The 26559-nt window shown below is 47.8% G+C and overlaps 18 non-coding genes across 18 annotated transcripts; all 18 read right to left on the minus strand.

The window, feature by feature from the left end:
• Positions 1–949: 949 nt before the first annotated feature.
• LOC142695936 (U2 spliceosomal RNA) lies at positions 950–1140 on the minus strand. Its single transcript, XR_012863948.1, has one exon. It is a non-coding gene; the product is annotated as a U2 spliceosomal RNA (small nuclear RNA).
• Positions 1141–2432: 1292 nt separating this feature from the next.
• LOC142695938 (U2 spliceosomal RNA) lies at positions 2433–2623 on the minus strand. Its single transcript, XR_012863950.1, has one exon. It is a non-coding gene; the product is annotated as a U2 spliceosomal RNA (small nuclear RNA).
• A 1300-nt stretch (positions 2624–3923) lies between these two features.
• Positions 3924–4114, minus strand: LOC142695939 (U2 spliceosomal RNA). The gene has a single exon (XR_012863951.1). It is a non-coding gene; the product is annotated as a U2 spliceosomal RNA (small nuclear RNA).
• A 1284-nt stretch (positions 4115–5398) lies between these two features.
• On the minus strand, positions 5399–5589 carry LOC142695940 (U2 spliceosomal RNA). Its single transcript, XR_012863952.1, has one exon. It is a non-coding gene; the product is annotated as a U2 spliceosomal RNA (small nuclear RNA).
• Positions 5590–6874: 1285 nt separating this feature from the next.
• Positions 6875–7065, minus strand: LOC142695941 (U2 spliceosomal RNA). Its single transcript, XR_012863953.1, has one exon. It is a non-coding gene; the product is annotated as a U2 spliceosomal RNA (small nuclear RNA).
• A 1292-nt stretch (positions 7066–8357) lies between these two features.
• On the minus strand, positions 8358–8548 carry LOC142695942 (U2 spliceosomal RNA). Its single transcript, XR_012863954.1, has one exon. It is a non-coding gene; the product is annotated as a U2 spliceosomal RNA (small nuclear RNA).
• Positions 8549–9832: 1284 nt separating this feature from the next.
• LOC142695944 (U2 spliceosomal RNA) lies at positions 9833–10023 on the minus strand. The gene has a single exon (XR_012863955.1). It is a non-coding gene; the product is annotated as a U2 spliceosomal RNA (small nuclear RNA).
• Positions 10024–11324: 1301 nt separating this feature from the next.
• On the minus strand, positions 11325–11515 carry LOC142695945 (U2 spliceosomal RNA). The gene has a single exon (XR_012863956.1). It is a non-coding gene; the product is annotated as a U2 spliceosomal RNA (small nuclear RNA).
• Positions 11516–12802: 1287 nt separating this feature from the next.
• Positions 12803–12993, minus strand: LOC142695946 (U2 spliceosomal RNA). The gene has a single exon (XR_012863957.1). It is a non-coding gene; the product is annotated as a U2 spliceosomal RNA (small nuclear RNA).
• Positions 12994–14277: 1284 nt separating this feature from the next.
• LOC142695947 (U2 spliceosomal RNA) lies at positions 14278–14468 on the minus strand. The gene has a single exon (XR_012863958.1). It is a non-coding gene; the product is annotated as a U2 spliceosomal RNA (small nuclear RNA).
• Positions 14469–15752: 1284 nt separating this feature from the next.
• LOC142695948 (U2 spliceosomal RNA) lies at positions 15753–15943 on the minus strand. Its single transcript, XR_012863959.1, has one exon. It is a non-coding gene; the product is annotated as a U2 spliceosomal RNA (small nuclear RNA).
• A 1284-nt stretch (positions 15944–17227) lies between these two features.
• On the minus strand, positions 17228–17418 carry LOC142695950 (U2 spliceosomal RNA). Its single transcript, XR_012863961.1, has one exon. It is a non-coding gene; the product is annotated as a U2 spliceosomal RNA (small nuclear RNA).
• A 1288-nt stretch (positions 17419–18706) lies between these two features.
• On the minus strand, positions 18707–18897 carry LOC142695951 (U2 spliceosomal RNA). The gene has a single exon (XR_012863962.1). It is a non-coding gene; the product is annotated as a U2 spliceosomal RNA (small nuclear RNA).
• Positions 18898–20182: 1285 nt separating this feature from the next.
• On the minus strand, positions 20183–20373 carry LOC142695952 (U2 spliceosomal RNA). Its single transcript, XR_012863963.1, has one exon. It is a non-coding gene; the product is annotated as a U2 spliceosomal RNA (small nuclear RNA).
• Positions 20374–21657: 1284 nt separating this feature from the next.
• LOC142695953 (U2 spliceosomal RNA) lies at positions 21658–21848 on the minus strand. The gene has a single exon (XR_012863964.1). It is a non-coding gene; the product is annotated as a U2 spliceosomal RNA (small nuclear RNA).
• Positions 21849–23128: 1280 nt separating this feature from the next.
• Positions 23129–23319, minus strand: LOC142695955 (U2 spliceosomal RNA). Its single transcript, XR_012863965.1, has one exon. It is a non-coding gene; the product is annotated as a U2 spliceosomal RNA (small nuclear RNA).
• Positions 23320–24603: 1284 nt separating this feature from the next.
• Positions 24604–24794, minus strand: LOC142695956 (U2 spliceosomal RNA). The gene has a single exon (XR_012863966.1). It is a non-coding gene; the product is annotated as a U2 spliceosomal RNA (small nuclear RNA).
• A 1283-nt stretch (positions 24795–26077) lies between these two features.
• On the minus strand, positions 26078–26268 carry LOC142695957 (U2 spliceosomal RNA). Its single transcript, XR_012863967.1, has one exon. It is a non-coding gene; the product is annotated as a U2 spliceosomal RNA (small nuclear RNA).
• Positions 26269–26559: the final 291 nt, after the last annotated feature.

Here is a 26559-nt window from a genome sequence, read left to right on the forward strand (position 1 = left end):
CAGTCCAGTCCAGTGCTGCCTGCTGAGCAGCACTGACCAACACTGCCTGGGCCCAGGCTTTTATCTCTGAGGCCCCATTATGATGTCAGAAAGCTGGCTCTGGAATCCTGAGGGCTCCACTATGACACGTGCAAAGTTCCGTCTGAACTTTATATAAGACGGTGAGGCTCAGTCAGTCACTCAGTGTTGCCTGAGAGGGCAACACTGCAACAGCCGGCCGCCAGGCTGTCTTTTTTTTGCACAGCTAGTTGCCTCCAGGAGGCCACAAGAGGGAGACAAGGGACTGCAAAATGGAAAATAGGCATCCACCAACTTTACAGACAACTTCTCCTTGCTCCTACAACCTCCATCCTTGCACAGTTTGTTATTCTTCTAGGTAACATAGTAACAAATCCAAATTGCTGCTCTCTTTGTAGGCAAGCAAGGCTTTGTTGCAACTGCAATTCTTACTTCTTCTTGAAATGTAGGGACGACAGTACATTCCATCACATCCATCTAGTGTACACAGGTAGGTCCATTGTGGCGGGCAGGCGAGCGGGCGGGCTGCTTTATTGGCTGTTTGCTGTTCCCCTACTCCACTCCACTATTTGACTGTTGTGCTGCATCAATCAATCAATCAATCAATCAATCAATCAATCAATCAATCAATCAGTGGCTGGCTCAGGTGCAGCTCTTTTACTTACCTAAAAGGGAGGGCGGAGAGAAGACAAGGAAGGTGAATGAGGTGTTCCAATGTGAAATGCCGGAAACACAGAAACACAGACGACACACAACAAGAGGTGGCAATCTATTCATTAATTGCATTTAATCAATGAGCTCATTATCACTCATGCATTGTCCAACAGGTGTTGAAATAATGGGATTAAAAGGGGAGATCCCTTCAGAAAGACAGAAACAATAGCAAAGACAAAAAACACTTTTGGAATCTGCTTTTAGTCAACACATAAGGAAAGGGTGCACCGGTCCTGGAAATACTGCAATACCAGGTCAATGCGTGGAGTGGACAGAGCAAGCTCTATTTCCATCTCCCTGTTCTAAAAATCCATTTAATATATGGTCCCCAGATAGGGGACGTATCAGATATTAAACTGATAAGAACAGATACTACACTTGATCTTAGCCAAAAGGCCGAGAAGCGATAACCCGAACGGGCCGCGCGTTGCCCGAGCCTGCCCGATACTGCTGTTCAGCCCTTGCAGCGATTCAGCCTACTTCTAGGCAATTCCATGGGGCCCTGCAGGCTCACACACTCACAGCTACACGGGAGGTGAATAAAGGCCGGAGAGGAAGCCAGACAGGATTTGCTTCTTTTGCTTGCACCACAATGCAGTGCTGAAAGAGGAGGAATCTACATAAAAACGCCTTCCTGGCAACGCCCAAATGCCCTGCTGCCATGCAGATAAACACTGGCAGCGGCAGCAAGTGCATGCCCACAGCCACCCCTTGTTCCTTCACACCTTGTATCAGCTGTAATCCAGTCCAGTCCAGTGCTGCCTGCTGAGCAGCACTGACCAACACTGCCTGGGCCCAGGCTTTTATCTCTGAGGCCCCATTATGATGTCAGAAAGCTGGCTCTGGAATCCTGAGGGCTCCACTATGACACGTGCAAAGTTCCGTCTGAACTTTATATAAGACGGTGAGGCTCAGTCAGTCACTCAGTGTTGCCTGAGAGGGCAACACTGCAACAGCCGGCCGCCAGGCTGTCTTTTTTTTGCACAGCTAGTTGCCTCCAGGAGGCCACAAGAGGGAGACAAGGGACTGCAAAATGGAAAATAGGCATCCACCAACTTTACAGACAACTTCTCCTTGCTCCTACAACCTCCATCCTTGCACAGTTTGTTATTCTTCTAGGTAACATAGTAACAAATCCAAATTGCTGCTCTCTTTGTAGGCAAGCAAGGCTTTGTTGCAACTGCAATTCTTACTTCTTCTTGAAATGTAGGGACGACAGTACATTCCATCACATCCGTCTAGTGTACACAGGTAGGTCCATTGTGGCGGGCAGGCGAGCGGGCGGGCTGCTTTATTGGCTGTTTGCTGTTCCCCTACTCCACTCCACTATTTGACTGTTGTGCTGCATCAATCAATCAATCAATCAATCAATCAATCAATCAATCAATCAATCAATCAATCAGTGGCTGGCTCAGGTGCAGCTCTTTAACTTACCTAAAAGGGAGGGCGGAGAGAAGACAAGGAAGGTGAATGAGGTGTTCCAATGTGAAATGCCGGAAACACAGAAACACAGACGACACACAACAAGAGGTGGCAATCTATTCATTAATTGCATTTAATCAATGAGCTCATTATCACTCATGCATTGTCCAACAGGTGTTGAAATAATGGGATTAAAAGGGGAGATCCCTTCAGAAAGACAGAAACAATAGCAAAGACAAAAAACACTTTTGGAATCTGCTTTTAGTCAACACATAAGGAAAGGGTGCACCGGTCCTGGAAATACTGCAATACCAGGTCAATGCGTGGAGTGGACAGAGCAAGCTCTATTTCCATCTCCCTGTTCTAAAAATCCATTTAATATATGGTCCCCAGATAGGGGACGTATCAGATATTAAACTGATAAGAACAGATACTACACTTGATCTTAGCCAAAAGGCCGAGAAGCGATAACCCGAACGGGCCGCGCGTTGCCCGAGCCTGCCCGATACTGCTGTTCAGCCCTTGCAGCGACTCAGCCTACTTCTAGGCAATTCCATGGGGCCCTGCAGGCTCACACACTCACAGCTACACGGGAGGTGAATAAAGACCGGAGAGGAAGCCAGACAGGATTTGCTTCTTTTGCTTGCACCACAATGCAGTGCTGAAAGAGGAGGAATCTACATAAAAACGCCTTCCTGGCAACGCCCAAATGCCCTGCTGCCATGCAGATAAACACTGGCAGCGGCAGCAAGTGCATGCCCACAGCCACCCCTTGTTCCTTCACACCTTGTATCAGCTGTAATCCAGTCCAGTGCTGCCTGCTGAGCAGCACTGACCAACACTGCCTGGGCCCAGGCTTTTATCTCTGAGGCCCCATTATGATGTCAGAAAGCTGGCTCTGGAATCCTGAGGGCTCCACTATGACACGTGCAAAGTTCCGTCTGAACTTTATATAAGACGGTGAGGCTCAGTCAGTCACTCAGTGTTGCCTGAGAGGGCAACACTGCAACAGCCGGCCGCCAGGCTGTCTTTTTTTTTGCACAGCTAGTTGCCTCCAGGAGGCCACAAGAGGGAGACAAGGGACTGCAAAATGGAAAATAGGCATCCACCAACTTTACAGACAACTTCTCCTTGCTCCTACAACCTCCATCCTTGCACAGTTTGTTATTCTTCTAGGTAACATAGTAACAAATCCAAATTGCTGCTCTCTTTGTAGGCAAGCAAGGCTTTGTTGCAACTGCAATTCTTACTTCTTCTTGAAATGTAGGGACGACAGTACATTCCATCACATCCATCTAGTGTACACAGGTAGGTCCATTGTGGCGGGCAGGCGAGCGGGCGGGCTGCTTTATTGGCTGTTTGCTGTTCCCCTACTCCACTCCACTATTTGACTGTTGTGCTGCATCAATCAATCAATCAATCAATCAATCAATCAATCAATCAATCAATCAATCAATCAATCAATCAATCAGTGGCTGGCTCAGGTGCAGCTCTTTAACTTACCTAAAAGGGAGGGCGGAGAGAAGACAAGGAAGGTGAATGAGGTGTTCCAATGTGAAATGCCGGAAACACAGAAACACAGACGACACACAACAAGAGGTGGCAATCTATTCATTAATTGCATTTAATCAATGAGCTCATTATCACTCATGCATTGTCCAACAGGTGTTGAAATAATGGGATTAAAAGGGGAGATCCCTTCAGAAAGACAGAAACAATAGCAAAGACAAAAAACACTTTTGGAATCTACTTTTAGTCAACACATAAGGAAAGGGTGCACCGGTCCTGGAAATACTGCAATACCAGGTCAATGCGTGGAGTGGACAGAGCAAGCTCTATTTCCATCTCCCTGTTCTAAAAATCCATTTAATATATGGTCCCCAGATAGGGGACGTATCAGATATTAAACTGATAAGAACAGATACTACACTTGATCTTAGCCAAAAGGCCGAGAAGCGATAACCCGAACGGGCCGCGCGTTGCCCGAGCCTGCCCGATACTGCTGTTCAGCCCTTGCAGCGATTCAGCCTACTTCTAGGCAATTCCATGGGGCCCTGCAGGCTCACACACTCACAGCTACACGGGAGGTGAATAAAGGCCGGAGAGGAAGCCAGACAGGATTTGCTTCTTTTGCTTGCACCACAATGCAGTGCTGAAAGAGGAGGAATCTACATAAAAACGCCTTCCTGGCAACGCCCAAATGCCCTGCTGCCATGCAGATAAACACTGGCAGCGGCAGCAAGTGCATGCCCACAGCCACCCCTTGTTCCTTCACACCTTGTATCAGCTGTAATCCAGTCCAGTCCAGTGCTGCCTGCTGAGCAGCACTGACCAACACTGCCTGGGCCCAGGCTTTTATCTCTGAGGCCCCATTATGATGTCAGAAAGCTGGCTCTGGAATCCTGAGGGCTCCACTATGACACGTGCAAAGTTCCGTCTGAACTTTATATAAGACGGTGAGGCTCAGTCAGTCACTCAGTGTTGCCTGAGAGGGCAACACTGCAACAGCCGGCCGCCAGGCTGTCTTTTTTTTGCACAGCTAGTTGCCTCCAGGAGGCCACAAGAGGGAGACAAGGGACTGCAAAATGGAAAATAGGCATCCACCAACTTTACAGACAACTTCTCCTTGCTCCTACAACCTCCATCCTTGCACAGTTTGTTATTCTTCTAGGTAACATAGTAACAAATCCAAATTGCTGCTCTCTTTGTAGGCAAGCAAGGCTTTGTTGCAACTGCAATTCTTACTTCTTCTTGAAATGTAGGGACGACAGTACATTCCATCACATCCATCTAGTGTACACAGGTAGGTCCATTGTGGCGGGCAGGCGAGCGGGCGGGCTGCTTTATTGGCTGTTTGCTGTTCCCCTACTCCACTCCACTATTTGACTGTTGTGCTGCATCAATCAATCAATCAATCAATCAATCAATCAATCAATCAATCAATCAGTGGCTGGCTCAGGTGCAGCTCTTTTACTTACCTAAAAGGGAGGGCGGAGAGAAGACAAGGAAGGTGAATGAGGTGTTCCAATGTGAAATGCCGGAAACACAGAAACACAGACGACACACAACAAGAGGTGGCAATCTATTCATTAATTGCATTTAATCAATGAGCTCATTATCACTCATGCATTGTCCAACAGGTGTTGAAATAATGGGATTAAAAGGGGAGATCCCTTCAGAAAGACAGAAACAATAGCAAAGACAAAAAACACTTTTGGAATCTGCTTTTAGTCAACACATAAGGAAAGGGTGCACCGGTCCTGGAAATACTGCAATACCAGGTCAATGCGTGGAGTGGACAGAGCAAGCTCTATTTCCATCTCCCTGTTCTAAAAATCCATTTAATATATGGTCCCCAGATAGGGGACGTATCAGATATTAAACTGATAAGAACAGATACTACACTTGATCTTAGCCAAAAGGCCGAGAAGCGATAACCCGAACGGGCCGCGCGTTGCCCGAGCCTGCCCGATACTGCTGTTCAGCCCTTGCAGCGATTCAGCCTACTTCTAGGCAATTCCATGGGGCCCTGCAGGCTCACACACTCACAGCTACACGGGAGGTGAATAAAGGCCGGAGAGGAAGCCAGACAGGATTTGCTTCTTTTGCTTGCACCACAATGCAGTGCTGAAAGAGGAGGAATCTACATAAAAACGCCTTCCTGGCAACGCCCAAATGCCCTGCTGCCATGCAGATAAACACTGGCAGCGGCAGCAAGTGCATGCCCACAGCCACCCCTTGTTCCTTCACACCTTGTATCAGCTGTAATCCAGTCCAGTCCAGTGCTGCCTGCTGAGCAGCACTGACCAACACTGCCTGGGCCCAGGCTTTTATCTCTGAGGCCCCATTATGATGTCAGAAAGCTGGCTCTGGAATCCTGAGGGCTCCACTATGACACGTGCAAAGTTCCGTCTGAACTTTATATAAGACGGTGAGGCTCAGTCAGTCACTCAGTGTTGCCTGAGAGGGCAACACTGCAACAGCCGGCCGCCAGGCTGTCTTTTTTTTTGCACAGCTAGTTGCCTCCAGGAGGCCACAAGAGGGAGACAAGGGACTGCAAAATGGAAAATAGGCATCCACCAACTTTACAGACAACTTCTCCTTGCTCCTACAACCTCCATCCTTGCACAGTTTGTTATTCTTCTAGGTAACATAGTAACAAATCCAAATTGCTGCTCTCTTTGTAGGCAAGCAAGGCTTTGTTGCAACTGCAATTCTTACTTCTTCTTGAAATGTAGGGACGACAGTACATTCCATCACATCCATCTAGTGTACACAGGTAGGTCCATTGTGGCGGGCAGGCGAGCGGGCGGGCTGCTTTATTGGCTGTTTGCTGTTCCCCTACTCCACTCCACTATTTGACTGTTGTGCTGCATCAATCAATCAATCAATCAATCAATCAATCAATCAATCAATCAATCAGTGGCTGGCTCAGGTGCAGCTCTTTAACTTACCTAAAAGGGAGGGCGGAGAGAAGACAAGGAAGGTGAATGAGGTGTTCCAATGTGAAATGCCGGAAACACAGAAACACAGACGACACACAACAAGAGGTGGCAATCTATTCATTAATTGCATTTAATCAATGAGCTCATTATCACTCATGCATTGTCCAACAGGTGTTGAAATAATGGGATTAAAAGGGGAGATCCCTTCAGAAAGACAGAAACAATAGCAAAGACAAAAAACACTTTTGGAATCTGCTTTTAGTCAACACATAAGGAAAGGGTGCACCGGTCCTGGAAATACTGCAATACCAGGTCAATGCGTGGAGTGGACAGAGCAAGCTCTATTTCCATCTCCCTGTTCTAAAAATCCATTTAATATATGGTCCCCAGATAGGGGACGTATCAGATATTAAACTGATAAGAACAGATACTACACTTGATCTTAGCCAAAAGGCCGAGAAGCGATAACCCGAACGGGCCGCGCGTTGCCCGAGCCTGCCCGATACTGCTGTTCAGCCCTTGCAGCGATTCAGCCTACTTCTAGGCAATTCCATGGGGCCCTGCAGGCTCACACACTCACAGCTACACGTTAGGTGAATAAAGGCCGGAGAGGAAGCCAGACAGGATTTGCTTCTTTTGCTTGCACCACAATGCAGTGCTGAAAGAGGAGGAATCTACATAAAAACGCCTTCCTGGCAACGCCCAAATGCCCTGCTGCCATGCAGATAAACACTGGCAGCGGCAGCAAGTGCATGCCCACAGCCACCCCTTGTTCCTTCACACCTTGTATCAGCTGTAATCCAGTCCAGTCCAGTGCTGCCTGCTGAGCAGCACTGACCAATACTGCCTGGGCCCAGGCTTTTATCTCTGAGGCCCCATTATGATGTCAGAAAGCTGGCTCTGGAATCCTGAGGGCTCCACTATGAGACGTGCAAAGTTCCGTCTGAACTTTATATAAGACGGTGAGGCTCAGTCAGTCACTCAGTGTTGCCTGAGAGGGCAACACTGCAACAGCCGGCCGCCAGGCTGTCTTTTTTTTGTACAGCTTGTTGCCTCCAGGAGGCCACAAGAGGGAGACAAGGGACTGCAAAATGGAAAATAGGCATCCACCAACTTTACAGACAACTTCTCCTTGCTCCTACAACCTCCATCCTTGCACAGTTTGTTATTCTTCTAGGTAACATAGTAACAAATCCAAATTGCTGCTCTCTTTGTAGGCAAGCAAGGCTTTGTTGCAACTGCAATTCTTACTTCTTCTTGAAATGTAGGGACGACAGTACATTCCATCACATCCATCTAGTGTACACAGGTAGGTCCATTGTGGCGGGCAGGCGAGCGGGCGGGCTGCTTTATTGGCTGTTTGCTGTTCCCCTACTCCACTCCACTATTTGACTGTTGTGCTGCATCAATCAATCAATCAATCAATCAATCAATCAATCAATCAATCAATCAATCAATCAGTGGCTGGCTCAGGTGCAGCTCTTTAACTTACCTAAAAGGGAGGGCGGAGAGAAGACAAGGAAGGTGAATGAGGTGTTCCAATGTGAAATGCCGGAAACACAGAAACACAGACGACACACAACAAGAGGTGGCAATCTATTCATTAATTGCATTTAATCAATGAGCTCATTATCACTCATGCATTGTCCAACAGGTGTTGAAATAATGGGATTAAAAGGGGAGATCCCTTCAGAAAGACAGAAACAATAGCAAAGACAAAAAACACTTTTGGAATCTGCTTTTAGTCAACACATAAGGAAAGGGTGCACCGGTCCTGGAAATACTGCAATACCAGGTCAATGCGTGGAGTGGACAGAGCAAGCTCTATTTCCATCTCCCTGTTCTAAAAATCCATTTAATATATGGTCCCCAGATAGGGGACGTATCAGATATTAAACTGATAAGAACAGATACTACACTTGATCTTAGCCAAAAGGCCGAGAAGCGATAACCCGAACGGGCCGCGCGTTGCCCGAGCCTGCCCGATACTGCTGTTCAGCCCTTGCAGCGATTCAGCCTACTTCTAGGCAATTCCATGGGGCCCTGCAGGCTCACACACTCACAGCTACACGGGAGGTGAATAAAGGCCGGAGAGGAAGCCAGACAGGATTTGCTTCTTTTGCTTGCACCACAATGCAGTGCTGAAAGAGGAGGAATCTACATAAAAACGCCTTCCTGGCAACGCCCAAATGCCCTGCTGCCATGCAGATAAACACTGGCAGCGGCAGCAAGTGCATGCCCACAGCCACCCCTTGTTCCTTCACACCTTGTATCAGCTGTAATCCAGTCCAGTCCAGTGCTGCCTGCTGAGCAGCACTGACCAATACTGCCTGGGCCCAGGCTTTTATCTCTGAGGCCCCATTATGATGTCAGAAAGCTGGCTCTGGAATCCTGAGGGCTCCACTATGAGACGTGCAAAGTTCCGTCTGAACTTTATATAAGACGGTGAGGCTCAGTCAGTCACTCAGTGTTGCCTGAGAGGGCAACACTGCAACAGCCGGCCGCCAGGCTGTCTTTTTTTTGTACAGCTTGTTGCCTCCAGGAGGCCACAAGAGGGAGACAAGGGACTGCAAAATGGAAAATAGGCATCCACCAACTTTACAGACAACTTCTCCTTGCTCCTACAACCTCCATCCTTGCACAGTTTGTTATTCTTCTAGGTAACATAGTAACAAATCCAAATTGCTGCTCTCTTTGTAGGCAAGCAAGGCTTTGTTGCAACTGCAATTCTTACTTCTTCTTGAAATGTAGGGACGACAGTACATTCCATCACATCCATCTAGTGTACACAGGTAGGTCCATTGTGGCGGGCAGGCGAGCGGGCGGGCTGCTTTATTGGCTGTTTGCTGTTCCCCTACTCCACTCCACTATTTGACTGTTGTGCTGCATCAATCAATCAATCAATCAATCAATCAATCAATCAATCAATCAATCAGTGGCTGGCTCAGGTGCAGCTCTTTAACTTACCTAAAAGGGAGGGCGGAGAGAAGACAAGGAAGGTGAATGAGGTGTTCCAATGTGAAATGCCGGAAACACAGAAACACAGACGACACACAACAAGAGGTGGCAATCTATTCATTAATTGCATTTAATCAATGAGCTCATTATCACTCATGCATTGTCCAACAGGTGTTGAAATAATGGGATTAAAAGGGGAGATCCCTTCAGAAAGACAGAAACAATAGCAAAGACAAAAAACACTTTTGGAATCTGCTTTTAGTCAACACATAAGGAAAGGGTGCACCGGTCCTGGAAATACTGCAATACCAGGTCAATGCGTGGAGTGGACAGAGCAAGCTCTATTTCCATCTCCCTGTTCTAAAAATCCATTTAATATATGGTCCCCAGATAGGGGACGTATCAGATATTAAACTGATAAGAACAGATACTACACTTGATCTTAGCCAAAAGGCCGAGAAGCGATAACCCGAACGGGCCGCGCGTTGCCCGAGCCTGCCCGATACTGCTGTTCAGCCCTTGCAGCGATTCAGCCTACTTCTAGGCAATTCCATGGGGCCCTGCAGGCTCACACATTCACAGCTACACGGGAGGTGAATAAAGGCCGGAGAGGAAGCCAGACAGGATTTGCTTCTTTTGCTTGCACCACAATGCAGTGCTGAAAGAGGAGGAATCTACATAAAAACGCCTTCCTGGCAACGCCCAAATGCCCTGCTGCCATGCAGATAAACACTGGCAGCGGCAGCAAGTGCATGCCCACAGCCACCCCTTGTTCCTTCACACCTTGTATCAGCTGTAATCCAGTCCAGTCCAGTGCTGCCTGCTGAGCAGCACTGACCAACACTGCCTGGGCCCAGGCTTTTATCTCTGAGGCCCCATTATGATGTCAGAAAGCTGGCTCTGGAATCCTGAGGGCTCCACTATGACACGTGCAAAGTTCCGTCTGAACTTTATATAAGACGGTGAGGCTCAGTCAGTCACTCAGTGTTGCCTGAGAGGGCAACACTGCAACAGCCGGCCGCCAGGCTGTCTTTTTTTTTGCACAGCTAGTTGCCTCCAGGAGGCCACAAGAGGGAGACAAGGGACTGCAAAATGGAAAATAGGCATCCACCAACTTTACAGACAACTTCTCCTTGCTCCTACAACCTCCATCCTTGCACAGTTTGTTATTCTTCTAGGTAACATAGTAACAAATCCAAATTGCTGCTCTCTTTGTAGGCAAGCAAGGCTTTGTTGCAACTGCAATTCTTACTTCTTCTTGAAATGTAGGGACGACAGTACATTCCATCACATCCATCTAGTGTACACAGGTAGGTCCATTGTGGCGGGCAGGCGAGCGGGCGGGCTGCTTTATTGGCTGTTTGCTGTTCCCCTACTCCACTCCACTATTTGACTGTTGTGCTGCATCAATCAATCAATCAATCAATCAATCAATCAATCAATCAATCAATCAATCAATCAATCAATCAGTGGCTGGCTCAGGTGCAGCTCTTTAACTTACCTAAAAGGGAGGGCGGAGAGAAGACAAGGAAGGTGAATGAGGTGTTCCAATGTGAAATGCCGGAAACACAGAAACACAGACGACACACAACAAGAGGTGGCAATCTATTCATTAATTGCATTTAATCAATGAGCTCATTATCACTCATGCATTGTCCAACAGGTGTTGAAATAATGGGATTAAAAGGGGAGATCCCTTCAGAAAGACAGAAACAATAGCAAAGACAAAAAACACTTTTGGAATCTGCTTTTAGTCAACACATAAGGAAAGGGTGCACCGGTCCTGGAAATACTGCAATACCAGGTCAATGCGTGGAGTGGACAGAGCAAGCTCTATTTCCATCTCCCTGTTCTAAAAATCCATTTAATATATGGTCCCCAGATAGGGGACGTATCAGATATTAAACTGATAAGAACAGATACTACACTTGATCTTAGCCAAAAGGCCGAGAAGCGATAACCCGAACGGGCCGCGCGTTGCCCGAGCCTGCCCGATACTGCTGTTCAGCCCTTGCAGCGATTCAGCCTACTTCTAGGCAATTCCATGGGGCCCTGCAGGCTCACACACTCACAGCTACACGGGAGGTGAATAAAGGCCGGAGAGGAAGCCAGACAGGATTTGCTTCTTTTGCTTGCACCACAATGCAGTGCTGAAAGAGGAGGAATCTACATAAAAACGCCTTCCTGGCAACGCCCAAATGCCCTGCTGCCATGCAGATAAACACTGGCAGCGGCAGCAAGTGCATGCCCACAGCCACCCCTTGTTCCTTCACACCTTGTATCAGCTGTAATCCAGTCCAGTGCTGCCTGCTGAGCAGCACTGACCAACACTGCCTGGGCCCAGGCTTTTATCTCTGAGGCCCCATTATGATGTCAGAAAGCTGGCTCTGGAATCCTGAGGGCTCCACTATGACACGTGCAAAGTTCCGTCTGAACTTTATATAAGACGGTGAGGCTCAGTCAGTCACTCAGTGTTGCCTGAGAGGGCATCACTGCAACAGCCGGCCGCCAGGCTGTCTTTTTTTTGCACAGCTAGTTGCCTCCAGGAGGCCACAAGAGGGAGACAAGGGACTGCAAAATGGAAAATAGGCATCCACCAACTTTACAGACAACTTCTCCTTGCTCCTACAACCTCCATCCTTGCACAGTTTGTTATTCTTCTAGGTAACATAGTAACAAATCCAAATTGCTGCTCTCTTTGTAGGCAAGCAAGGCTTTGTTGCAACTGCAATTCTTACTTCTTCTTGAAATGTAGGGACGACAGTACATTCCATCACATCCATCTAGTGTACACAGGTAGGTCCATTGTGGCGGGCAGGCGAGCGGGCGGGCTGCTTTATTGGCTGTTTGCTGTTCCCCTACTCCACTCCACTATTTGACTGTTGTGCTGCATCAATCAATCAATCAATCAATCAATCAATCAATCAATCAATCAATCAATCAATCAGTGGCTGGCTCAGGTGCAGCTCTTTAACTTACCTAAAAGGGAGGGCGGAGAGAAGACAAGGAAGGTGAATGAGGTGTTCCAATGTGAAATGCCGGAAACACAGAAACACAGACGACACACAACAAGAGGTGGCAATCTATTCATTAATTGCATTTAATCAATGAGCTCATTATCACTCATGCATTGTCCAACAGGTGTTGAAATAATGGGATTAAAAGGGGAGATCCCTTCAGAAAGACAGAAACAATAGCAAAGACAAAAAACACTTTTGGAATCTGCTTTTAGTCAACACATAAGGAAAGGGTGCACCGGTCCTGGAAATACTGCAATACCAGGTCAATGCGTGGAGTGGACAGAGCAAGCTCTATTTCCATCTCCCTGTTCTAAAAATCCATTTAATATATGGTCCCCAGATAGGGGACGTATCAGATATTAAACTGATAAGAACAGATACTACACTTGATCTTAGCCAAAAGGCCGAGAAGCGATAACCCGAACGGGCCGCGCGTTGCCCGAGCCTGCCCGATACTGCTGTTCAGCCCTTGCAGCGATTCAGCCTACTTCTAGGCAATTCCATGGGGCCCTGCAGGCTCACACACTCACAGCTACACGGGAGGTGAATAAAGGCCGGAGAGGAAGCCAGACAGGATTTGCTTCTTTTGCTTGCACCACAATGCAGTGCTGAAAGAGGAGGAATCTACATAAAAACGCCTTCCTGGCAACGCCCAAATGCCCTGCTGCCATGCAGATAAACACTGGCAGCGGCAGCAAGTGCATGCCCACAGCCACCCCTTGTTCCTTCACACCTTGTATCAGCTGTAATCCAGTCCAGTCCAGTGCTGCCTGCTGAGCAGCACTGACCAACACTGCCTGGGCCAAGGCTTTTATCTCTGAGGCCCCATTATGATGTCAGAAAGCTGGCTCTGGAATCGTGAGGGCTCCACTATGACACGTGCAAAGTTCCGTCTGAACTTTATATAAGACGGTGAGGCTCAGTCAGTCACTCAGTGTTGCCTGAGAGGGCAACACTGCAACAGCCGGCCGCCAGGCTGTCTTTTTTTTGCACAGCTAGTTGCCTCCAGGAGGCCACAAGAGGGAGACAAGGGACTGCAAAATGGAAAATAGGCATCCACCAACTTTACAGACAACTTCTCCTTGCTCCTACAACCTCCATCCTTGCACAGTTTGTTATTCTTCTAGGTAACATAGTAACAAATCCAAATTGCTGCTCTCTTTGTAGGCAAGCAAGGCTTCGTTGCAACTGCAATTCTTACTTCTTCTTGAAATGTAGGGACGACAGTACATTCCATCACATCCATCTAGTGTACACAGGTAGGTCCATTGTGGCGGGCAGGCGAGCGGGCGGGCTGCTTTATTGGCTGTTTGCTGTTCCCCTACTCCACTCCACTATTTGACTGTTGTGCTGCATCAATCAATCAATCAATCAATCAATCAATCAATCAATCAATCAATCAGTGGCTGGCTCAGGTGCAGCTCTTTAACTTACCTAAAAGGGAGGGCGGAGAGAAGACAAGGAAGGTGAATGAGGTGTTCCAATGTGAAATGCCGGAAACACAGAAACACAGACGACACACAACAAGAGGTGGCAATCTATTCATTAATTGCATTTAATCAATGAGCTCATTATCACTCATGCATTGTCCAACAGGTGTTGAAATAATGGGATTAAAAGGGGAGATCCCTTCAGAAAGACAGAAACAATAGCAAAGACAAAAAACACTTTTGGAATCTGCTTTTAGTCAACACATAAGGAAAGGGTGCACCGGTCCTGGAAATACTGCAATACCAGGTCAATGCGTGGAGTGGACAGAGCAAGCTCTATTTCCATCTCCCTGTTCTAAAAATCCATTTAATATATGGTCCCCAGATAGGGGACGTATCAGATATTAAACTGATAAGAACAGATACTACACTTGATCTTAGCCAAAAGGCCGAGAAGCGATAACCCGAACGGGCCGCGCGTTGCCCGAGCCTGCCCGATACTGCTGTTCAGCCCTTGCAGCGATTCAGCCTACTTCTAGGCAATTCCATGGGGCCCTGCAGGCTCACACACTCACAGCTACACGGGAGGTGAATAAAGGCCGGAGAGGAAGCCAGACAGGATTTGCTTCTTTTGCTTGCACCACAATGCAGTGCTGAAAGAGGAGGAATCTACATAAAAACGCCTTCCTGGCAACGCCCAAATGCCCTGCTGCCATGCAGATAAACACTGGCAGCGGCAGCAAGTGCATGCCCACAGCCACCCCTTGTTCCTTCACACCTTGTATCAGCTGTAATCCAGTCCAGTCCAGTGCTGCCTGCTGAGCAGCACTGACCAACACTGCCTGGGCCCAGGCTTTTATCTCTGAGGCCCCATTATGATGTCAGAAAGCTGGCTCTGGAATCCTGAGGGCTCCACTATGACACGTGCAAAGTTCCGTCTGAACTTTATATAAGACGGTGAGGCTCAGTCAGTCACTCAGTGTTGCCTGAGAGGGCAACACTGCAACAGCCGGCCGCCAGGCTGTCTTTTTTTTGCACAGCTAGTTGCCTCCAGGAGGCCACAAGAGGGAGACAAGGGACTGCAAAATGGAAAATAGGCATCCACCAACTTTACAGACAACTTCTCCTTGCTCCTACAACCTCCATCCTTGCACAGTTTGTTATTCTTCTAGGTAACATAGTAACAAATCCAAATTGCTGCTCTCTTTGTAGGCAAGCAAGGCTTTGTTGCAACTGCAATTCTTACTTCTTCTTGAAATGTAGGGACGACAGTACATTCCATCACATCCATCTAGTGTACACAGGTAGGTCCATTGTGGCGGGCAGGCGAGCGGGCGGGCTGCTTTATTGGCTGTTTGCTGTTCCCCTACTCCACTCCACTATTTGACTGTTGTGCTGCATCAATCAATCAATCAATCAATCAATCAATCAATCAATCAATCAATCAGTGGCTGGCTCAGGTGCAGCTCTTTAACTTACCTAAAAGGGAGGGCGGAGAGAAGACAAGGAAGGTGAATGAGGTGTTCCAATGTGAAATGCCGGAAACACAGAAACACAGACGACACACAACAAGAGGTGGCAATCTATTCATTAATTGCATTTAATCAATGAGCTCATTATCACTCATGCATTGTCCAACAGGTGTTGAAATAATGGGATTAAAAGGGGAGATCCCTTCAGAAAGACAGAAACAATAGCAAAGACAAAAAACACTTTTGGAATCTGCTTTTAGTCAACACATAAGGAAAGGGTGCACCGGTCCTGGAAATACTGCAATACCAGGTCAATGCGTGGAGTGGACAGAGCAAGCTCTATTTCCATCTCCCTGTTCTAAAAATCCATTTAATATATGGTCCCCAGATAGGGGACGTATCAGATATTAAACTGATAAGAACAGATACTACACTTGATCTTAGCCAAAAGGCCGAGAAGCGATAACCCGAACGGGCCGCGCGTTGCCCGAGCCTGCCCGATACTGCTGTTCAGCCCTTGCAGCGATTCAGCCTACTTCTAGGCAATTCCATGGGGCCCTGCAGGCTCACACACTCACAGCTACACGGGAGGTGAATAAAGGCCGGAGAGGAAGCCAGACAGGATTTGCTTCTTTTGCTTGCACCACAATGCAGTGCTGAAAGAGGAGGAATCTACATAAAAACGCCTTCCTGGCAACGCCCAAATGCCCTGCTGCCATGCAGATAAACACTGGCAGCGGCAGCAAGTGCATGCCCACAGCCACCCCTTGTTCCTTCACACCTTGTATCAGCTGTAATCCAGTCCAGTCCAGTGCTGCCTGCTGAGCAGCACTGACCAACACTGCCTGGGCCCAGGCTTTTATCTCTGAGGCCCCATTATGATGTCAGAAAGCTGGCTCTGGAATCCTGAGGGCTCCACTATGACACGTGCAAAGTTCCGTCTGAACTTTATATAAGACGGTGAGGCTCAGTCAGTCACTCAGTGTTGCCTGAGAGGGCAACACTGCAACAGCCGGCCGCCAGGCTGTCTTTTTTTTGCACAGCTAGTTGCCTCCAGGAGGCCACAAGAGGGAGACAAGGGACTGCAAAATGGAAAATAGGCATCCACCAACTTTACAGACAACTTCTCCTTGCTCCTACAACCTCCATCCTTGCACAGTTTGTTATTCTTCTAGGTAACATAGTAACAAATCCAAATTGCTGCTCTCTTTGTAGGCAAGCAAGGCTTTGTTGCAACTGCAATTCTTACTTCTTCTTGAAATGTAGGGACGACAGTACATTCCATCACATCCATCTAGTGTACACAGGTAGGTCCATTGTGGCGGGCAGGCGAGCGGGCGGGCTGCTTTATTGGCTGTTTGCTGTTCCCCTACTCCACTCCACTATTTGACTGTTGTGCTGCATCAATCAATCAATCAATCAATCAATCAATCAATCAATCAATCAATCAGTGGCTGGCTCAGGTGCAGCTCTTTTACTTACCTAAAAGGGAGGGCGGAGAGAAGACAAGGAAGGTGAATGAGGTGTTCCAATGTGAAATGCCGGAAACACAGAAACACAGACGACACACAACAAGAGGTGGCAATCTATTCATTAATTGCATTTAATCAATGAGCTCATTATCACTCATGCATTGTCCAACAGGTGTTGAAATAATGGGATTAAAAGGGGAGATCCCTTCAGAAAGACAGAAACAATAGCAAAGACAAAAAACACTTTTGGAATCTGCTTTTAGTCAACACATAAGGAAAGGGTGCACCGGTCCTGGAAATACTGCAATACCAGGTCAATGCGTGGAGTGGACAGAGCAAGCTCTATTTCCATCTCCCTGTTCTAAAAATCCATTTAATATATGGTCCCCAGATAGGGGACGTATCAGATATTAAACTGATAAGAACAGATACTACACTTGATCTTAGCCAAAAGGCCGAGAAGCGATAACCCGAACGGGCCGCGCGTTGCCCGAGCCTGCCCGATACTGCTGTTCAGCCCTTGCAGCGATTCAGCCTACTTCTAGGCAATTCCATGGGGCCCTGCAGGCTCACACACTCACAGCTACACGGGAGGTGAATAAAGGCCGGAGAGGAAGCCAGACAGGATTTGCTTCTTTTGCTTGCACCACAATGCAGTGCTGAAAGAGGAGGAATCTACATAAAAACGCCTTCCTGGCAACGCCCAAATGCCCTGCTGCCATGCAGATAAACACTGGCAGCGGCAGCAAGTGCATGCCCACAGCCACCCCTTGTTCCTTCACACCTTGTATCAGCTGTAATCCAGTCCAGTCCAGTGCTGCCTGCTGAGCAGCACTGACCAACACTGCCTGGGCCCAGGCTTTTATCTCTGAGGCCCCATTATGATGTCAGAAAGCTGGCTCTGGAATCCTGAGGGCTCCACTATGACACGTGCAAAGTTCCGTCTGAACTTTATATAAGACGGTGAGGCTCAGTCAGTCACTCAGTGTTGCCTGAGAGGGCAACACTGCAACAGCCGGCCGCCAGGCTGTCTTTTTTTTGCACAGCTAGTTGCCTCCAGGAGGCCACAAGAGGGAGACAAGGGACTGCAAAATGGAAAATAGGCATCCACCAACTTTACAGACAACTTCTCCTTGCTCCTACAACCTCCATCCTTGCACAGTTTGTTATTCTTCTAGGTAACATAGTAACAAATCCAAATTGCTGCTCTCTTTGTAGGCAAGCAAGGCTTTGTTGCAACTGCAATTCTTACTTCTTCTTGAAATGTAGGGACGACAGTACATTCCATCACATCCGTCTAGTGTACACAGGTAGGTCCATTGTGGCGGGCAGGCGAGCGGGCGGGCTGCTTTATTGGCTGTTTGCTGTTCCCCTACTCCACTCCACTATTTGACTGTTGTGCTGCATCAATCAATCAATCAATCAATCAATCAATCAATCAATCAATCAATCAATCAGTGGCTGGCTCAGGTGCAGCTCTTTAACTTACCTAAAAGGGAGGGCGGAGAGAAGACAAGGAAGGTGAATGAGGTGTTCCAATGTGAAATGCCGGAAACACAGAAACACAGACGACACACAACAAGAGGTGGCAATCTATTCATTAATTGCATTTAATCAATGAGCTCATTATCACTCATGCATTGTCCAACAGGTGTTGAAATAATGGGATTAAAAGGGGAGATCCCTTCAGAAAGACAGAAACAATAGCAAAGACAAAAAACACTTTTGGAATCTGCTTTTAGTCAACACATAAGGAAAGGGTGCACCGGTCCTGGAAATACTGCAATACCAGGTCAATGCGTGGAGTGGACAGAGCAAGCTCTATTTCCATCTCCCTGTTCTAAAAATCCATTTAATATATGGTCCCCAGATAGGGGACGTATCAGATATTAAACTGATAAGAACAGATACTACACTTGATCTTAGCCAAAAGGCCGAGAAGCGATAACCCGAACGGGCCGCGCGTTGCCCGAGCCTGCCCGATACTGCTGTTCAGCCCTTGCAGCGATTCAGCCTACTTCTAGGCAATTCCATGGGGCCCTGCAGGCTCACACACTCACAGCTACACGGGAGGTGAATAAAGACCGGAGAGGAAGCCAGACAGGATTTGCTTCTTTTGCTTGCACCACAATGCAGTGCTGAAAGAGGAGGAATCTACATAAAAACGCCTTCCTGGCAACGCCCAAATGCCCTGCTGCCATGCAGATAAACACTGGCAGCGGCAGCAAGTGCATGCCCACAGCCACCCCTTGTTCCTTCACACCTTGTATCAGCTGTAATCCAGTCCAGTCCAGTGCTGCCTGCTGAGCAGCACTGACCAACACTGCCTGGGCCCAGGCTTTTATCTCTGAGGCCCCATTATGATGTCAGAAAGCTGGCTCTGGAATCCTGAGGGCTCCACTATGACACGTGCAAAGTTCCGTCTGAACTTTATATAAGACGGTGAGGCTCAGTCAGTCACTCAGTGTTGCCTGAGAGGGCAACACTGCAACAGCCGGCCGCCAGGCTGTCTTTTTTTTTGCACAGCTAGTTGCCTCCAGGAGGCCACAAGAGGGAGACAAGGGACTGCAAAATGGAAAATAGGCATCCACCAACTTTACAGACAACTTCTCCTTGCTCCTACAACCTCCATCCTTGCACAGTTTGTTATTCTTCTAGGTAACATAGTAACAAATCCAAATTGCTGCTCTCTTTGTAGGCAAGCAAGGCTTTGTTGCAACTGCAATTCTTACTTCTTCTTGAAATGTAGGGACGACAGTACATTCCATCACATCCATCTAGTGTACACAGGTAGGTCCATTGTGGCGGGCAGGCGAGCGGGCGGGCTGCTTTATTGGCTGTTTGCTGTTCCCCTACTCCACTCCACTATTTGACTGTTGTGCTGCATCAATCAATCAATCAATCAATCAATCAATCAATCAATCAATCAATCAGTGGCTGGCTCAGGTGCAGCTCTTTAACTTACCTAAAAGGGAGGGCGGAGAGAAGACAAGGAAGGTGAATGAGGTGTTCCAATGTGAAATGCCGGAAACACAGAAACACAGACGACACACAACAAGAGGTGGCAATCTATTCATTAATTGCATTTAATCAATGAGCTCATTATCACTCATGCATTGTCCAACAGGTGTTGAAATAATGGGATTAAAAGGGGAGATCCCTTCAGAAAGACAGAAACAATAGCAAAGACAAAAAACACTTTTGGAATCTGCTTTTAGTCAACACATAAGGAAAGGGTGCACCGGTCCTGGAAATACTGCAATACCAGGTCAATGCGTGGAGTGGACAGAGCAAGCTCTATTTCCATCTCCCTGTTCTAAAAATCCATTTAATATATGGTCCCCAGATAGGGGACGTATCAGATATTAAACTGATAAGAACAGATACTACACTTGATCTTAGCCAAAAGGCCGAGAAGCGATAACCCGAACGGGCCGCGCGTTGCCCGAGCCTGCCCGATACTGCTGTTCAGCCCTTGCAGCGATTCAGCCTACTTCTAGGCAATTCCATGGGGCCCTGCAGGCTCACACACTCACAGCTACACGGGAGGTGAATAAAGGCCGGAGAGGAAGCCAGACAGGATTTGCTTCTTTTGCTTGCACCACAATGCAGTGCTGAAAGAGGAGGAATCTACATAAAAACGCCTTCCTGGCAACGCCCAAATGCCCTGCTGCCATGCAGATAAACACTGGCAGCGGCAGCAAGTGCATGCCCACAGCCACCCCTTGTTCCTTCACACCTTGTATCAGCTGTAATCCAGTCCAGTCCAGTGCTGCCTGCTGAGCAGCACTGACCAACACTGCCTGGGCCCAGGCTTTTATCTCTGAGGCCCCATTATGATGTCAGAAAGCTGGCTCTGGAATCCTGAGGGCTCCACTATGACACGTGCAAAGTTCCGTCTGAACTTTATATAAGACGGTGAGGCTCAGTCAGTCACTCAGTGTTGCCTGAGAGGGCAACACTGCAACAGCCGGCCGCCAGGCTGTCTTTTTTTTGCACAGCTAGTTGCCTCCAGGAGGCCACAAGAGGGAGACAAGGGACTGCAAAATGGAAAATAGGCATCCACCAACTTTACAGACAACTTCTCCTTGCTCCTACAACCTCCATCCTTGCACAGTTTGTTATTCTTCTAGGTAACATAGTAACAAATCCAAATTGCTGCTCTCTTTGTAGGCAAGCAAGGCTTTGTTGCAACTGCAATTCTTACTTCTTCTTGAAATGTAGGGACGACAGTACATTCCATCACATCCATCTAGTGTACACAGGTAGGTCCATTGTGGCGGGCAGGCGAGCGGGCGGGCTGCTTTATTGGCTGTTTGCTGTTCCCCTACTCCACTCCACTATTTGACTGTTGTGCTGCATCAATCAATCAATCAATCAATCAATCAATCAATCAATCAATCAATCAGTGGCTGGCTCAGGTGCAGCTCTTTAACTTACCTAAAAGGGAGGGCGGAGAGAAGACAAGGAAGGTGAATGAGGTGTTCCAATGTGAAATGCCGGAAACACAGAAACACAGACGACACACAACAAGAGGTGGCAATCTATTCATTAATTGCATTTAATCAATGAGCTCATTATCACTCATGCATTGTCCAACAGGTGTTGAAATAATGGGATTAAAAGGGGAGATCCCTTCAGAAAGACAGAAACAATAGCAAAGACAAAAAACACTTTTGGAATCTGCTTTTAGTCAACACATAAGGAAAGGGTGCACCGGTCCTGGAAATACTGCAATACCAGGTCAATGCGTGGAGTGGACAGAGCAAGCTCTATTTCCATCTCCCTGTTCTAAAAATCCATTTAATATATGGTCCCCAGATAGGGGACGTATCAGATATTAAACTGATAAGAACAGATACTACACTTGATCTTAGCCAAAAGGCCGAGAAGCGATAACCCGAACGGGCCGCGCGTTGCCCGAGCCTGCCCGATACTGCTGTTCAGCCCTTGCAGCGATTCAGCCTACTTCTAGGCAATTCCATGGGGCCCTGCAGGCTCACACACTCACAGCTACACGGGAGGTGAATAAAGGCCGGAGAGGAAGCCAGACAGGATTTGCTTCTTTTGCTTGCACCACAATGCAGTGCTGAAAGAGGAGGAATCTACATAAAAACGCCTTCCTGGCAACGCCCAAATGCCCTGCTGCCATGCAGATAAACACTGGCAGCGGCAGCAAGTGCATGCCCACAGCCACCCCTTGTTCCTTCACACCTTGTATCAGCTGTAATCCAGTCCAGTCCAGTGCTGCCTGCTGAGCAGCACTGACCAACACTGCCTGGGCCCAGGCTTTTATCTCTGAGGCCCCATTATGATGTCAGAAAGCTGGCTCTGGAATCCTGAGGGCTCCACTATGACACGTGCAAAGTTCCGTCTGAACTTTATATAAGACGGTGAGGCTCAGTCAGTCACTCAGTGTTGCCTGAGAGGGCAACACTGCAACAGCCGGCCGCCAGGCTGTCTTTTTTTTGCACAGCTAGTTGCCTCCAGGAGGCCACAAGAGGGAGACAAGGGACTGCAAAATGGAAAATAGGCATCCACCAACTTTACAGACAACTTCTCCTTGCTCCTACAACCTCCATCCTTGCACAGTTTGTTATTCTTCTAGGTAACATAGTAACAAATCCAAATTGCTGCTCTCTTTGTAGGCAAGCAAGGCTTTGTTGCAACTGCAATTCTTACTTCTTCTTGAAATGTAGGGACGACAGTACATTCCATCACATCCATCTAGTGTACACAGGTAGGTCCATTGTGGCGGGCAGGCGAGCGGGCGGGCTGCTTTATTGGCTGTTTGCTGTTCCCCTACTCCACTCCACTATTTGACTGTTGTGCTGCATCAATCAATCAATCAATCAATCAATCAATCAATCAATCAATCAGTGGCTGGCTCAGGTGCAGCTCTTTTACTTACCTAAAAGGGAGGGCGGAGAGAAGACAAGGAAGGTGAATGAGGTGTTCCAATGTGAAATGCCGGAAACACAGAAACACAGACGACACACAACAAGAGGTGGCAATCTATTCATTAATTGCATTTAATCAATGAGCTCATTATCACTCATGCATTGTCCAACAGGTGTTGAAATAATGGGATTAAAAGGGGAGATCCCTTCAGAAAGACAGAAACAATAGCAAAGACAAAAAACACTTTTGGAATCTGCTTTTAGTCAACACATAAGGAAAGGGTGCACCGGTCCTGGAAATACTGCAATACCAGGTCAATGCGTGGAGTGGACAGAGCAAGCTCTATTTCCATCTCCCTGTTCTAAAAATCCATTTAATATATGGTCCCCAGATAGGGGACGTATCAGATATTAAACTGATAAGAACAGATACTACACTTGATCTTAGCCAAAAGGCCGAGAAGCGATAACCCGAACGGGCCGCGCGTTGCCCGAGCCTGCCCGATACTGCTGTTCAGCCCTTGCAGCGATTCAGCCTACTTCTAGGCAATTCCATGGGGCCCTGCAGACTCACACACTCACAGCTACACGGGAGGTGAATAAAGGCCGGAGAGGAAGCCAGACAGGATTTGCTTCTTTTGCTTGCACCACAATGCAGTGCTGAAAGAGGAGGAATCTACATAAAAACGCCTTCCTGGCAACGCCCAAATGCCCTGCTGCCATGCAGATAAACACTGGCAGCGGCAGCAAGTGCATGCCCACAGCCACCCCTTGTTCCTTCACACCTTGTATCAGCTGTAATCCAGTCCAGTCCAGTGCTGCCTGCTGAGCAGCACTGACCAACACTGCCTGGGCCCAGGCTTTTATCTCTGAGGCCCCATTATGATGTCAGAAAGCTGGCTCTGGAATCCTGAGGGCTCCACTATGACACGTGCAAAGTTCCGTCTGAACTTTATATAAGACGGTGAGGCTCAGTCAGTCACTCAGTGTTGCCTGAGAGGGCAACACTGCAACAGCCGGCCGCCAGGCTGTCTTTTTTTTGCACAGCTAGTTGCCTCCAGGAGGCCACAAGAGGGAGACAAGGGACTGCAAAATGGAAAATAGGCATCCACCAACTTTACAGACAACTTCTCCTTGCTCCTACAACCTCCATCCTTGCACAGTTTGTTATTCTTCTAGGTAACATAGTAACAAATCCAAATTGCTGCTCTCTTTGTAGGCAAGCAAGGCTTTGTTGCAACTGCAATTCTTACTTCTTCTTGAAATGTAGGGACGACAGTACATTCCATCACATCCGTCTAGTGTACACAGGTAGGTCCATTGTGGCGGGCAGGCGAGCGGGCGGGCTGCTTTATTGGCTGTTTGCTGTTCCCCTACTCCACTCCACTATTTGACTGTTGTGCTGCATCAATCAATCAATCAATCAATCAATCAATCAATCAATCAATCAATCAGTGGCTGGCTCAGGTGCAGCTCTTTAACTTACCTAAAAGGGAGGGCGGAGAGAAGACAAGGAAGGTGAATGAGGTGTTCCAATGTGAAATGCCGGAAACACAGAAACACAGACGACACACAACAAGAGGTGGCAATCTATTCATTAATTGCATTTAATCAATGAGCTCATTATCACTCATGCATTGTCCAACAGGTGTTGAAATAATGGGATTAAAAGGGGAGATCCCTTCAGAAAGACAGAAACAATAGCAAAGACAAAAAACACTTTTGGAATCTGCTTTTAGTCAACACATAAGGAAAGGGTGCACCGGTCCTGGAAATACTGCAATACCAGGTCAATGCGTGGAGTGGACAGAGCAAGCTCTATTTCCATCTCCCTGTTCTAAAAATCCATTTAATATATGGTCCCCAGATAGGGGACGTATCAGATATTAAACTGATAAGAACAGATACTACACTTGATCTTAGCCAAAAGGCCGAGAAGCGATAACCCGAACGGGCCGCGCGTTGCCCGAGCCTGCCCGATACTGCTGTTCAGCCCTTGCAGCGATTCAGCCTACTTCTAGGCAATTCCATGGGGCCCTGCAGGCTCACACACTCACAGCTACACGGGAGGTGAATAAAGACCGGAGAGGAAGCCAGACAGGATTTGCTTCTTTTGCTTGCACCACAATGCAGTGCTGAAAGAGGAGGAATCTACATAAAAACGCCTTCCTGGCAACGCCCAAATGCCCTGCTGCCATGCAGATAAACACTGGCAGCGGCAGCAAGTGCATGCCCACAGCCACCCCTTGTTCCTTCACACCTTGTATCAGCTGTAATCCAGTCCAGTGCTGCCTGCTGAGCAGCACTGACCAACACTGCCTGGGCCCAGGCTTTTATCTCTGAGGCCCCATTATGATGTCAGAAAGCTGGCTCTGGAATCCTGAGGGCTCCACTATGACACGTGCAAAGTTCCGTCTGAACTTTATATAAGACGGTGAGGCTCAGTCAGTCACTCAGTGTTGCCTGAGAGGGCAACACTGCAACAGCCGGCCGCCAGGCTGTCTTTTTTTTTGCACAGCTAGTTGCCTCCAGGAGGCCACAAGAGGGAGACAAGGGACTGCAAAATGGAAAATAGGCATCCACCAACTTTACAGACAACTTCTCCTTGCTCCTACAACCTCCATCCTTGCACAGTTTGTTATTCTTCTAGGTAACATAGTAACAAATCCAAATTGCTGCTCTCTTTGTAGGCAAGCAAGGCTTTGTTGCAACTGCAATTCTTACTTCTTCTTGAAATGTAGGGACGACAGTACATTCCATCACATCCATCTAGTGTACACAGGTAGGTCCATTGTGGCGGGCAGGCGAGCGGGCGGGCTGCTTTATTGGCTGTTTGCTGTTCCCCTACTCCACTCCACTATTTGACTGTTGTGCTGCATCAATCAATCAATCAATCAATCAATCAATCAATCAATCAATCAATCATCAGTGGCTGGCTCAGGTGCAGCTCTTTAACTTACCTAAAAGGGAGGGCGGAGAGAAGACAAGGAAGGTGAATGAGGTGTTCCAATGTGAAATGCCGGAAACACAGAAACACAGACGACACACAACAAGAGGTGGCAATCTATTCATTAATTGCATTTAATCAATGAGCTCATTATCACTCATGCATTGTCCAACAGGTGTTGAAATAATGGGATTAAAAGGGGAGATCCCTTCAGAAAGACAGAAACAATAGCAAAGACAAAAAACACTTTTGGAATCTGCTTTTAGTCAACACATAAGGAAAGGGTGCACCGGTCCTGGAAATACTGCAATACCAGGTCAATGCGTGGAGTGGACAGAGCAAGCTCTATTTCCATCTCCCTGTTCTAAAAATCCATTTAATATATGGTCCCCAGATAGGGGACGTATCAGATATTAAACTGATAAGAACAGATACTACACTTGATCTTAGCCAAAAGGCCGAGAAGCGATAACCCGAACGGGCCGCGCGTTGCCCGAGCCTGCCCGATACTGCTGTTCAGCCCTTGCAGCGATTCAGCCTACTTCTAGGCAATTCCATGGGGCCCTGCAGGCTCACACACTCACAGCTACACGGGAGGTGAATAAAGGCCGGAGAGGAAGCCAGACAGGATTTGCTTCTTTTGCTTGCACCACAATGCAGTGCTGAAAGAGGAGGAATCTACATAAAAACGCCTTCCTGGCAACGCCCAAATGCCCTGCTGCCATGCAGATAAACACTGGCAGCGGCAGCAAGTGCATGCC

This window comes from Rhinoderma darwinii (assembly GCF_050947455.1).
Source record: "Rhinoderma darwinii isolate aRhiDar2 chromosome 5 unlocalized genomic scaffold, aRhiDar2.hap1 SUPER_5_unloc_49, whole genome shotgun sequence".
Taxonomy (NCBI): Eukaryota; Metazoa; Chordata; class Amphibia; order Anura; family Rhinodermatidae; genus Rhinoderma; species Rhinoderma darwinii.